We start from the raw sequence: 10,178 nt of genomic DNA, 5'->3' as shown, positions 1-10,178 counted from the left end.
CATATTCCAATAAAGAGCAGGGTGATTCTGTTTGTGTAGGCTTGATAGGTGGTACCTCATGTCAAGTTTCTCCTAAGAAGAGAGTTCTGTAGAGAACGTCAATATGCTCTCTCTCTCTCTCTCTCTCTCTCTCTCTCTCTCTCTCTCTCTCCTCTCCCTCCTCCCTCCCTCTCTCTCATTTTTTTTCTGCTTTTCTTTCTTTCTTTTAATCCAGGAAACAATATACCCTTTTCTTTTCTCAAAAGAAAAAAAAATCCCAGTAATATAGACAAGTATCATAAACACTGCACTGTCTCCAAGGGACAGCATATGGGAACTGGAGGTGGTGAAATTGGTACTTTAACCAGACTTAAAAAGGAAATTGTATAGTCAAAGTTGAAGTTCTGCATAGCATAGAGTCCAGTCACCTCAATCATCTAGCATAATAAGTGAGTGCTAGAGGGCACTGGGCACTTCTGCTCTGTAAGGTATCACAAAGTGTTGTTGCGTAATCAAAACTTGTCTCTTATATTAAGTAGCCACTTGGATGCTGTAGGTTTTACCTAGAGCTGTGATCACTCATGATTTCATGATTAGTTCTGAGCATGGACTGACATTTAACTTTTGCCAAGACAAAGCCTGTGTGCTTCTATTGCAAGGAGGAGGTGTACTGCGTACAATGGGGTAAACATTGTGACTTCTCTTTTTGTAGATGATTCATCATTTTTTTTTGGAGTATTTGTCAGTTTCCCTTTTGCTGAGGGTCTAAATTTTAGGCTATCTAGGCAGTTTCTACCATGGGTTCTTGTTCTGTTATCCTTTTAATTTAAGCATTTCTCATCAACTCTGCCCCTCTACGCATAGCAATGCTCATGTGTATAACCTAGAACCCTTTTGGGGTGCTCTAGCTCACCACCTGCCTGGCAATGCCAGTTTTATGGAAGGCCAGTGCAGCTGACCTCAGTAAGAATGTCCTCAATGTGCGGGCATTTTAAATCAGCTTTTTGTTGGCCGTCTCAGCAACAGAATCTTGACTGAGAATCCCTAAGGGCAGTGTCACCTACACTTGGTTACAACCTCCAACAGACTGCAGCTCTCCAAAGGGTTTTCTGTGTCCTCACGAGCTCAGTGTGTTTGATACAGAAGAAAGCGTATCCACCACACTGCGGAAAGTCAGTAGAAATTCAGTCCAGAACAGAAATCTAGGGAAATCCGATCTTCAGGTGTTGAATCGAACATCTCATTCCAGGTCACAACATTAATTTAGAAGACTCCTTTCAAGCCCTGATGACTCAGTTTATCCCCTATGTTTTTACTTTACTGACTTTGTGTCACAGGTGAGTTTTTCTGTTTGTTGTTTGTTTGTTTGTTTTTAAGACAAATCAAGTGACCTTATAAATAAAATGAGGAAAATAAGAGCAACCCACAGGATTTTCATTAAGCTTAAGTAAAATAATGCACCCATGGCTCATGTTCACTTATTAATAAATGTAATAAATAATACTAGTCTACCCAATAGCAAGCATACGATATGCATTGGTGTGTGAGTTTAATGATGAAACCAATTTAGTCGTGTCTCTCGAAACTGTGTCTTGTGTCTATACTTCGTAGGGGACTTGTAAGCATTTTAATTTACCTTTTGGCCTCTCTTCTTTGGATTCAGTGCTTTTCGTATTCCTGTTTGAACATGAGAAAAACACAGAGATAATGCCCCTTTTTCTTACAAAAGCAATCATAGTATCCAGAAAGCTGGATATAAGCAAAACAAAATAAATACTAGATTCCTGTGGTCTCTGCACACAAACCCTGAATTTCAAAGTGTCTTAATTCCTCCATTTAAGAATACAGTTTCTGAACCTCATGAATAGAAATCGTGGGCGTTTTCAACACTTTCTGAATACAGCTTAAGTTCTGTGCTATAACCTACTGGCTATTTGCTCTGCATTTTATTTTCACCCCCTGACAAAAAAGAAACAGGACTTTCTTGAGTTACGTTATTTTAAACTTCAAATATATGTTCCACGTTTTGAGGCTGTGTATCTAAAATCTGTCACCTGTTAGTGAAGTCCTCCGTGTTGCGTGGTGTGGAGAGCATGGATTAGTCTCGTGGTATAAGTACTCAGCCTTTGTTCTGGTTCACTGTGGCCTCCTGTGATCCATGCGCCTTTGCCGAGTTCCAACTTCCTTGCGTTAAGTGAGAATTCTCAGTCTTTCATGAGCACACTAATCACCAAGAGGTTTGATAAACAAAGATTCTGATCAGTGAGCCTAGGAAAGAGCCTAAATCCTGAGCCTGCAACAAGCTCCCAGGATACCTTGCAGCTAGTCCACAGGCTACACAACAACTAGCAAGGGATGGGATACGTTTGAAGGTAACTGATATGTAATTTGACGTTTCAATGTTATCCCATGAAAAGGCATGCCAAATGTTCTCAAATAAGGATCTAGCATTGTGGTGAGCGTGTACACAACCTTTTACAGTAGTCAGAGCTCTTTGTGCCCATCTAGTCTGTAGAGTATTTTGAAGAGGATCTGATTCTCAGATTCATTGGCTCACTGTGGGCTAGTCCCAGGGTCCCCTGGGTAGAGTCGAGGAGACAGCTCAGTCCTCAGTTCTGAATGCCTGTAATCAAACTCCATGATTTCCATGGTCACCATTGCTCTCATCGTTTGTTCTCCAAATTTGGGAAAGCCAAGGGGAGCTGACAGCTTTAGTTTCATACACAGACATATATTTATGTATGTGTTTAAAATTACCCAAATATTGTTCAAATCTAATGTTTGTCTTCTAAAGCTGACTTGACACTGGTATATTTCTTTTTCATTTTTCACCTATTTTTCTGCTTCCTTCTATTCATCAAGCACAGAAAAGCATCTCAGGCCAGCGTGTGCATTTCCAGTTTCACTGCTACAGTGCATGAGTTCTAGATCTTAAAGGCCAAAAAGCATCTATTTGACTAAAGAGCTATAAGGCAGCCATAAAAATTATGGATCACAGAAATAAGCAATTAGTGTTATCTTCAATTGCTTTATTGGCAGTATTCACTCGTTAGAATAGAGGCAGCCGTAAAACAGATTGCAACATACTGTATAACAGCATATGGGATTTTACATTATAATGCTATTCTCTGCCAAGAAGTCATATTTTCATTTGAATGCATGGAGCAGATTAGCACAAGGTTTCCAGCATTAGAAGTGGATGACCCTCACTCTTTTTGTAGTTGTTGTTAAAAAGCAATTCCTGAACTTATGACTAAATCCAAGCGAGTGCCATGGTGAATGGGGCTGTGTTCCATGACTGCATCCCAGGCCTTTGGAGACTGAGCTGGGCATGGCATGGCGCTCTAGCAGATAATAAAGTCAATCTCTAACTTGGTACATAGAGGGAGAGTGGAGGGTTTGCCAGTCTTCCCAAACCAGCTGGCGTCAATTCTGGAAGAGGCTGCTCACGCGCCCATCTCATCACAGCTAAATGCCACAAAGGACACTCTTAGTACGGGGGATAGAAATAAAAGAATGAGGATAGTTAGTAATGCAGCAAAGATGGGACCCGTATTTAACTTTGAGAGAGGTCTTCCTGACATCTGACTGCCATTTCCACTAACTCTCTATGTGGAAACAGGTTGCTGTTTACAGATAGAGTTTCTGCAGGACTTGCATGACAAACTATCCCCAGCACAGCTCCCACCACAGCAAGGAGCCTTCCAATCATGGCTCTGAAGTTCCTGACTCTCCACGTCCCCTCACACACTTACACATTTTCCATGTTTCCGTATGGTTCACCAGGAACGTGAGTCCAAAAACTCACTTTTCTGTTTCAGCAGTTATAGGGAAGAAAAAGAAAAACATGTATCTGACTGGGTCTGTTTACAAGATGTGGGGCAGCAAATGAAAAGGCGCTGAGAGGCAGGATTGCTGGCAAGGGAAGCTCGTGTGGGTTCAAATTAGAAGTCATATTACTGTACGCAGTCTTGATGGAATAAATATTAATCATCAAATGTATTTTGTCACTTCACACATAATGACAATATATTTCAAGTGTCTTTTAATGATGGCTAAAATACCCTGGGATTGTGGGTGAAAAAACTTTTTTATAGGGCTTCCAATGTGAGAGAACCTAACCCATATATAGTAATTTAAAAGAACAAAGGAACATGTTTGAATTAGTGTTTGAGTATTCCCTACCATTTATTCAAATCTAGTAAAGTCTAAATAATTTGATAAAGTCTTCAGAGTCCATGCATAATGCAATCATGTAAAAAAAATCAATGTTAATCTTGTGAACAGTGTGCTCATTTAAGTGGCTTTCTTAATCGTAAGTCTGAGAATTATAATAGTATTAAAAATCATTGTAAAATGCTTGTAACATTGGAGGATGATTCTGAATGATTAGGAAAACAAATGGGAATGCCCAAACACCACAGAGCTGCCCACTTCTGTCCTATGGCAATGCCCAAACACCACAGAGCTGCCCACTTCTGTCCTATGGCAATGCCCAAACACCACAGAGCTGTCCACTTCTGCTCTATGACACTGCCAAAACACTAAAGAGCTGCCCACTTCTGTCCTTCCTGATTACTCAGGCTGATAGTTCATCTTGCATTTCCATAAGACTTATAAAGACATTTTTTTCTCTCCTTTTCATTTTGTGAAAAGATGAAGTAGAATGCAAACACAAGCTTTTGCAACTTCATCCTGCCTGTGCTATTTACGCCCCCTGTGGCTTTTGTATATTTGTATATTGTTTAGATTCCTCTTCAGCTCTCAGGAATTTGTTTGTAAAATTCCATAATGACCACAATCACTACCCCTGTGCTTGAAAACAAAGGTGTTTGTCACTGGAGTAATTTCTTCTGGACGACTACCTTGCCTCCTTCTGAGGATAGGTGAAGTTGGTGACTTTCTACAGTTCATACAAGAGACCCCCTTTAAAATCTCACAGGGAAACACACCCCAAATCTGGGGCAACTCCAGAATTTGGGGCTGATACCTGCTGACCAGGATGGGTTCCACAGACATTCAGCAAACAATAAAACACTCACCTCTTGCTTCAGTAGTATTTCCTCAAAGGCCAATGCATTTTCTAAATTTGTCAATGTGTGTGGCCCCAGGTTTTATTATCAAGGGAACCAGTTTGTAAGTGTTAAGAAGCAAGCTGTTCCTCTGATTTCTAAGATAATAGAGTCAAGGCACATATGTCTTTAATGTGTCGTTCATTTGTGTCCATGTGTATGTGTGGAGTCAGGGGAGGAGACTGATAGTCACCAAGGTCCTCAGAGTCCAGCTACAGAGATACCCAGAGTTAAATGTTTTGTGCTTTGGGTTATTTTTTTAAAACATATTTTGTTGCCATACCACAGTGTCATTTAATTCAGTATTGTTTGGGACAAAACAACAATGAATAATAGCTTCTCTCTAATAGCTAGCTTTTCCTTTGCTTGCACTAAAGCATTTAAGAAAAATGAAAAAAAAAGAGTCACGAGCATCTCAAATAGTCTCTGTTTTGCTGCAAAAATAGGCTGTGAGGAGAGTAACTTCCAATCAATTATACAACATGGTTTTAAGTGAGGAGAAATTTCAGCATACGTATCACTTCAAAATATATACCATATATATATATATATATATATATATATATATATGCATAAAATTTGAAGGGCTATGAAGCACATATTTTCCTCTGACTGTTAACTTGATTGCAGCAAAGCTATAATTTCTTTTGCTGAAACACCCGAGCAGTGTGAGTCTTAGTGGGATTACTTAGGCTCGGTGCTATGTACACAGCTATGTGTGTGTGGGTATAAACAACGGGGCTTCTACAAATGCTCTTCCGTGAGCTCAGCAGCAACCACTCTTTTCTAACTCAAATATATGAATCTAAATTGTCTCCTGTGAAAGCAATGACATTAAACAAACATTCCTCAGGTCCCACAGTCCACGGGGATACAGTCAGAACCCATTCTAGGAGGGTGGACATATTTCACAGGCTTCACATACAAGAAGCTTTGCTAAGCCCCCTTAAGTGTATTCCCTTAAGAGAATGTTGTCACTTTAGCCAGTACAAAGGAACATGGACTTGTGTGTGAGTGTGGTGTGTGTGTGTGTGTGTGTGTGTGTGTGTACATGCATACATATGTGCATGTGTGTGTGTGCATGTGTGTTTGTACATGCATGTGTGTGCACATGTATGTTTGTGTGTGCGTTCATTTGGGATGGATTCACGAATGAGTCTGTGGACTGAAAGAATGGATCCATCACAGGCAACAGACTGTGGTTCTAAACTGCCAATGAAGCCTTAGCAACAGCCCGTAATGACTAATTGTAACAGGAATGAGAGAACAGAGGGTATAGATTTTGCCCGGGAGGGGGGCGGGAAGGTAACGAAAGAAATGATCCCTTCCAAATAAAATCAGACATTTTTGCTTTGATAGCTGCTACTAATGAATCACGTGACAGGCAGAGTGCTAACTCTCCTGCATGGAGCTTCTGGTGATGCCGGTCAGCTTGACCTCTTTGTGAGATTTCCAAATTCTCCTTCATTGGCGGCCATTTCTGTTCTTGACTGCCGATACTACTATTTTATCTGTAAGGTTCCTCAATGAATTATTATTTTAATACACTGTGGATCAGCATAACCTGAGACTGTAGGAAGGTGATTCTGATTCTTACTTTGTGGCGATGCATCTAAAACTCAGTCTTGGAGAAAAAACAAGAGAAAGGAATTGATGAAGATTTACATGGTCTAAGAAGCAGAATGGGCAAGAACAATCATATTCATCTCATTTATTGATTAGAATGTTGCAACTTTTAATTATCTATTCAATCTTACCTCCTTGGATTTTTACAAAATACTTTTTTCTAATTACCAGCATATACAAATATAAATTTGTTATAACTGAAGCATGACCTTCTAAAATTTTAATCTGTGAAATGACTTAGAATTTGAAGTTCTTAGAGGATTGAACTGCACGGAGGTTCAAGCACGTTGAGGACTTGTCATAGATTTTGCTCCTTGCAATGAAAATCAATGACGTTTTCCATGTACTTGAAACAAGGATTTCACAGGTGCTGTAATATACATACGTTGAAGTTCACTTGTTTGACTTAAATCTTCATGTTTAAATTCTTCTGAAATTAGATTATCCATATGCCTATGTCAAACTTAAGATAATCACTGCATAAACCTCGTGTTAGAAACTCTTAAACTTAATCTTCATATAACATATGAACCATTTTATTCCATTTAGATTTTAATGTCTAAAGTCTTTGTTTTCTGCTAATACGTATAAACATCAAAACCAATGTCTGATGTTGAATCAAACATTATCCATTATCTACACATGGAAAAATATAAACGAGTGCAGATAAAGACTTTCTTCCTTTCATACACATTAACTGACACCACCTAAATCATTTTCTCAGTAAACTCAGTTCCTCTCTGCTGTATATGGAAGGAGCAGTTTAAAACTTAGCCACTAAAGTGAAAGCATGGGCAGGAGAAGGCTTTTCTCATAGATAGAGACTTCAGAGCCAAGTTACGTAGGCGGAGGATGAACACTGGCGGTGAACGTTCAGCTGTAGACCAGTGAAGCAGTGCGTATGAGGAAGGAGAAAGAGCTAAAAGCAGATGAGAGGCACGATGCTATGTGAGCTCAGTGAGCCAAAGACCAATGTCGATAAGAGGAAAAAGTACCCTTGACCACAGAAGTCCCTAGTGGAATTCCAGATCACCAACCTCATTTCTCTTATGTATCCAAGCAAGCAAAGAGTATGCTTTCTTACGTTTGAAATCAGCCATTGTCACAGCTTGCGGCAGATTTCTGACTAATCCCCAAACGACAAGTCCTTTCAAAAACATTACTATATATCAATTATTTGGTAGGAAATAAAATTTGACATTTTGGCTGTTGGTGTCTTAGATTGTACTTGTTTGTTAATGTTAATCGGCTGGCTAACTGTGAAAAAAATGATCATTTTTCAAAGGCCCATAGGACACACAATACAATAAAACCCAACCTTCAAATTCAAAGACTACAGAAGAACTCGAAACTTTCCTTCCGGGTTTTTGATCATTCGTGGCCCCCTTAAACATTTCATGAGAAAATATATACAACTGAAGCCCACTTGTTCCTCTTACAATGTCAAAATCCTAGCACTTCCAAGCTCAGAGGGGATGTGATGATGGCCTTGGGGTAGCTGCCAAGAGAAAGAATCCCTACATCCTTCATGAAGTCATGCTTCCCCAGGAATAAAGGTCCCTCTATACCAAATTTTCCTTGTGTGGTTTCCTTCCCATTTCTCTGACTTCAGGGAGCAGGAGCTTCTCTAGCCATTGCCACCTCAGCTCCTGCAGGTGACAGTATGGCTTTATGCTGATTTATTAAAAATCTCCCATTTTATGGCTCCCGTGTACTCTCGGGAGTGTGAGCACGTGACCAGGATAATGACAATCTGTCTCCCTGCTAACATTTCTCTACTTTGGTTATTTGTTTGATAAAGTGAAGAGCTTCCCTTTTGCTGCCCTTCATCAGAGCTTAATGTCTTTACTTTGGGATCAATATACTTTATGAATAATTTTATTTCCTTCTATTTTTATGGTCTTTCCTCCTCATTATCATACTGAGTTTATTAGCTGGTGCCGTCAGTATCTTTACCCTGTCATATGTTCCTGAGGTACAGTAAATATCACTTGTGTTGTAATTAATATGCACACCCTCTGCAGTAATTAAAGTACAGACCTCTTCAACCAGCTGAGCTTCTGCACTAATTCCACCTTATCTTCATAATGAACTTATTGTAATCAGAAACTACTACTGAATATTGTTCAGTAAGGCTAGAAGAATGAAATCTAACGAGATGCAATAATATTTGTGAACATGTTAATATAAAAAATGAATTTAATTAGCCTAAATCTAATTAAATTTCCTGTACAATTAAAAGCCCCCCTTCCTTCCATTTTTTAAAAAATTAACAAGTGCCACATTGCTGCCCTTTCCGTCAGTCCTACTAGGAAGCCGACCGGACAAATGTTGTCTTTCCCCGTAAGATACCACATCCCTACACGAACCAGCACTGGATAGTGACTTAGCAAGTGAATCTCTGAGCCACTTATCAGACTCTGAGCAAATATGAGATATGAACTTTATAGAAATAATTTATCAAAGCAAATATCCAAAATATAACTGCATTCAACACTAGCCACTGCTGTATTATATAAGATGTTCCATGGTTTATTCCTTACCCTAAAGAGTATATGAGGGAAGTGTTATATGAATTTAAGGCTTATAACATGATATTATGCTATAGATAGATTGATGATAATGGTAGTGGTGATAATGATGATGATGATGATAATGATTGATGATAGGTAGATAGGTATATACATACATACATGCATGCACACATACATACATACAGAAATATAAAGTAAAGCAAAGCACCATCCTGTCACCTCAAATGGAGATGATAACCACATCCCATATCTTTTTCCATGTGGCCAAGTATTTACAAGCTACTCCACAATATTTTAGTTACCAATACTGTACTATTGTATTAATATTATTATACAATATTATTAACTGCAGCCCTTTCTTTACCAGGGGATCTCTGGACTTGTTCATCCTACATAATCACATCTTTGTACCTATCCTCTATCCAACTCACACCCCAGACAAAAGTACAGACTGTGATTCTATGTGTTTGAATTTTTCCCCTTAGAATCTCCATAAAGGTAAGATCAATCAGAGGCTTTTCTGCCTGTTTTTCCCTACTTAGCACAGTAGATCAGCTTGTGTTGTGACATAAATAATGAGTATTTAAATTCTGTAAATATGTATTGGACCTTTTCTAGAAACAGTGCAGACAATAGATGGCATAGAATTTCTAAGTCTAGCCTTTGAGCTCGCCCCTTCTGGGGATGGGAGAGAATGTTTTGAGAAGGACACTAGATTGTGGTGCACATGTTATGTTCAGTGCTGATGGACTGGAGGATCTGTGTGCACTGTGAATCTGTGATGCAAAATCCTAAGTTTCGATACAGAAGTGACACAAAGGCTGGATCTGATGGCATGCATTGCACCTTTACTGTCTCACCGACACGGTCATGAAACATGTCAACAAGGAACGTGACATGTCCAGACCTACTAGAAGCAAGGACCCATCAAAGGAGTCTGGGTGAAAGAGAAGGAGAGAGACCACAT

The 10,178-nt window shown here is 39.3% G+C and overlaps 1 pseudogene; it reads right to left on the bottom strand.

Annotated features, from left to right (window-relative positions):
- Positions 1-10,178, bottom strand: part of LOC116912053 — a 62,392-nt pseudogene that overhangs the window by 27,808 nt on the left and 24,406 nt on the right.

Source organism: Rattus rattus, chromosome 11 (assembly GCF_011064425.1).
Source record: "Rattus rattus isolate New Zealand chromosome 11, Rrattus_CSIRO_v1, whole genome shotgun sequence".
NCBI lineage: Eukaryota > Metazoa > Chordata > Mammalia > Rodentia > Muridae > Rattus > Rattus rattus.
The sequence above is the reverse complement of the archived record's forward strand: the minus strand, read 5'-3'. Positions and strand labels throughout refer to the sequence as shown.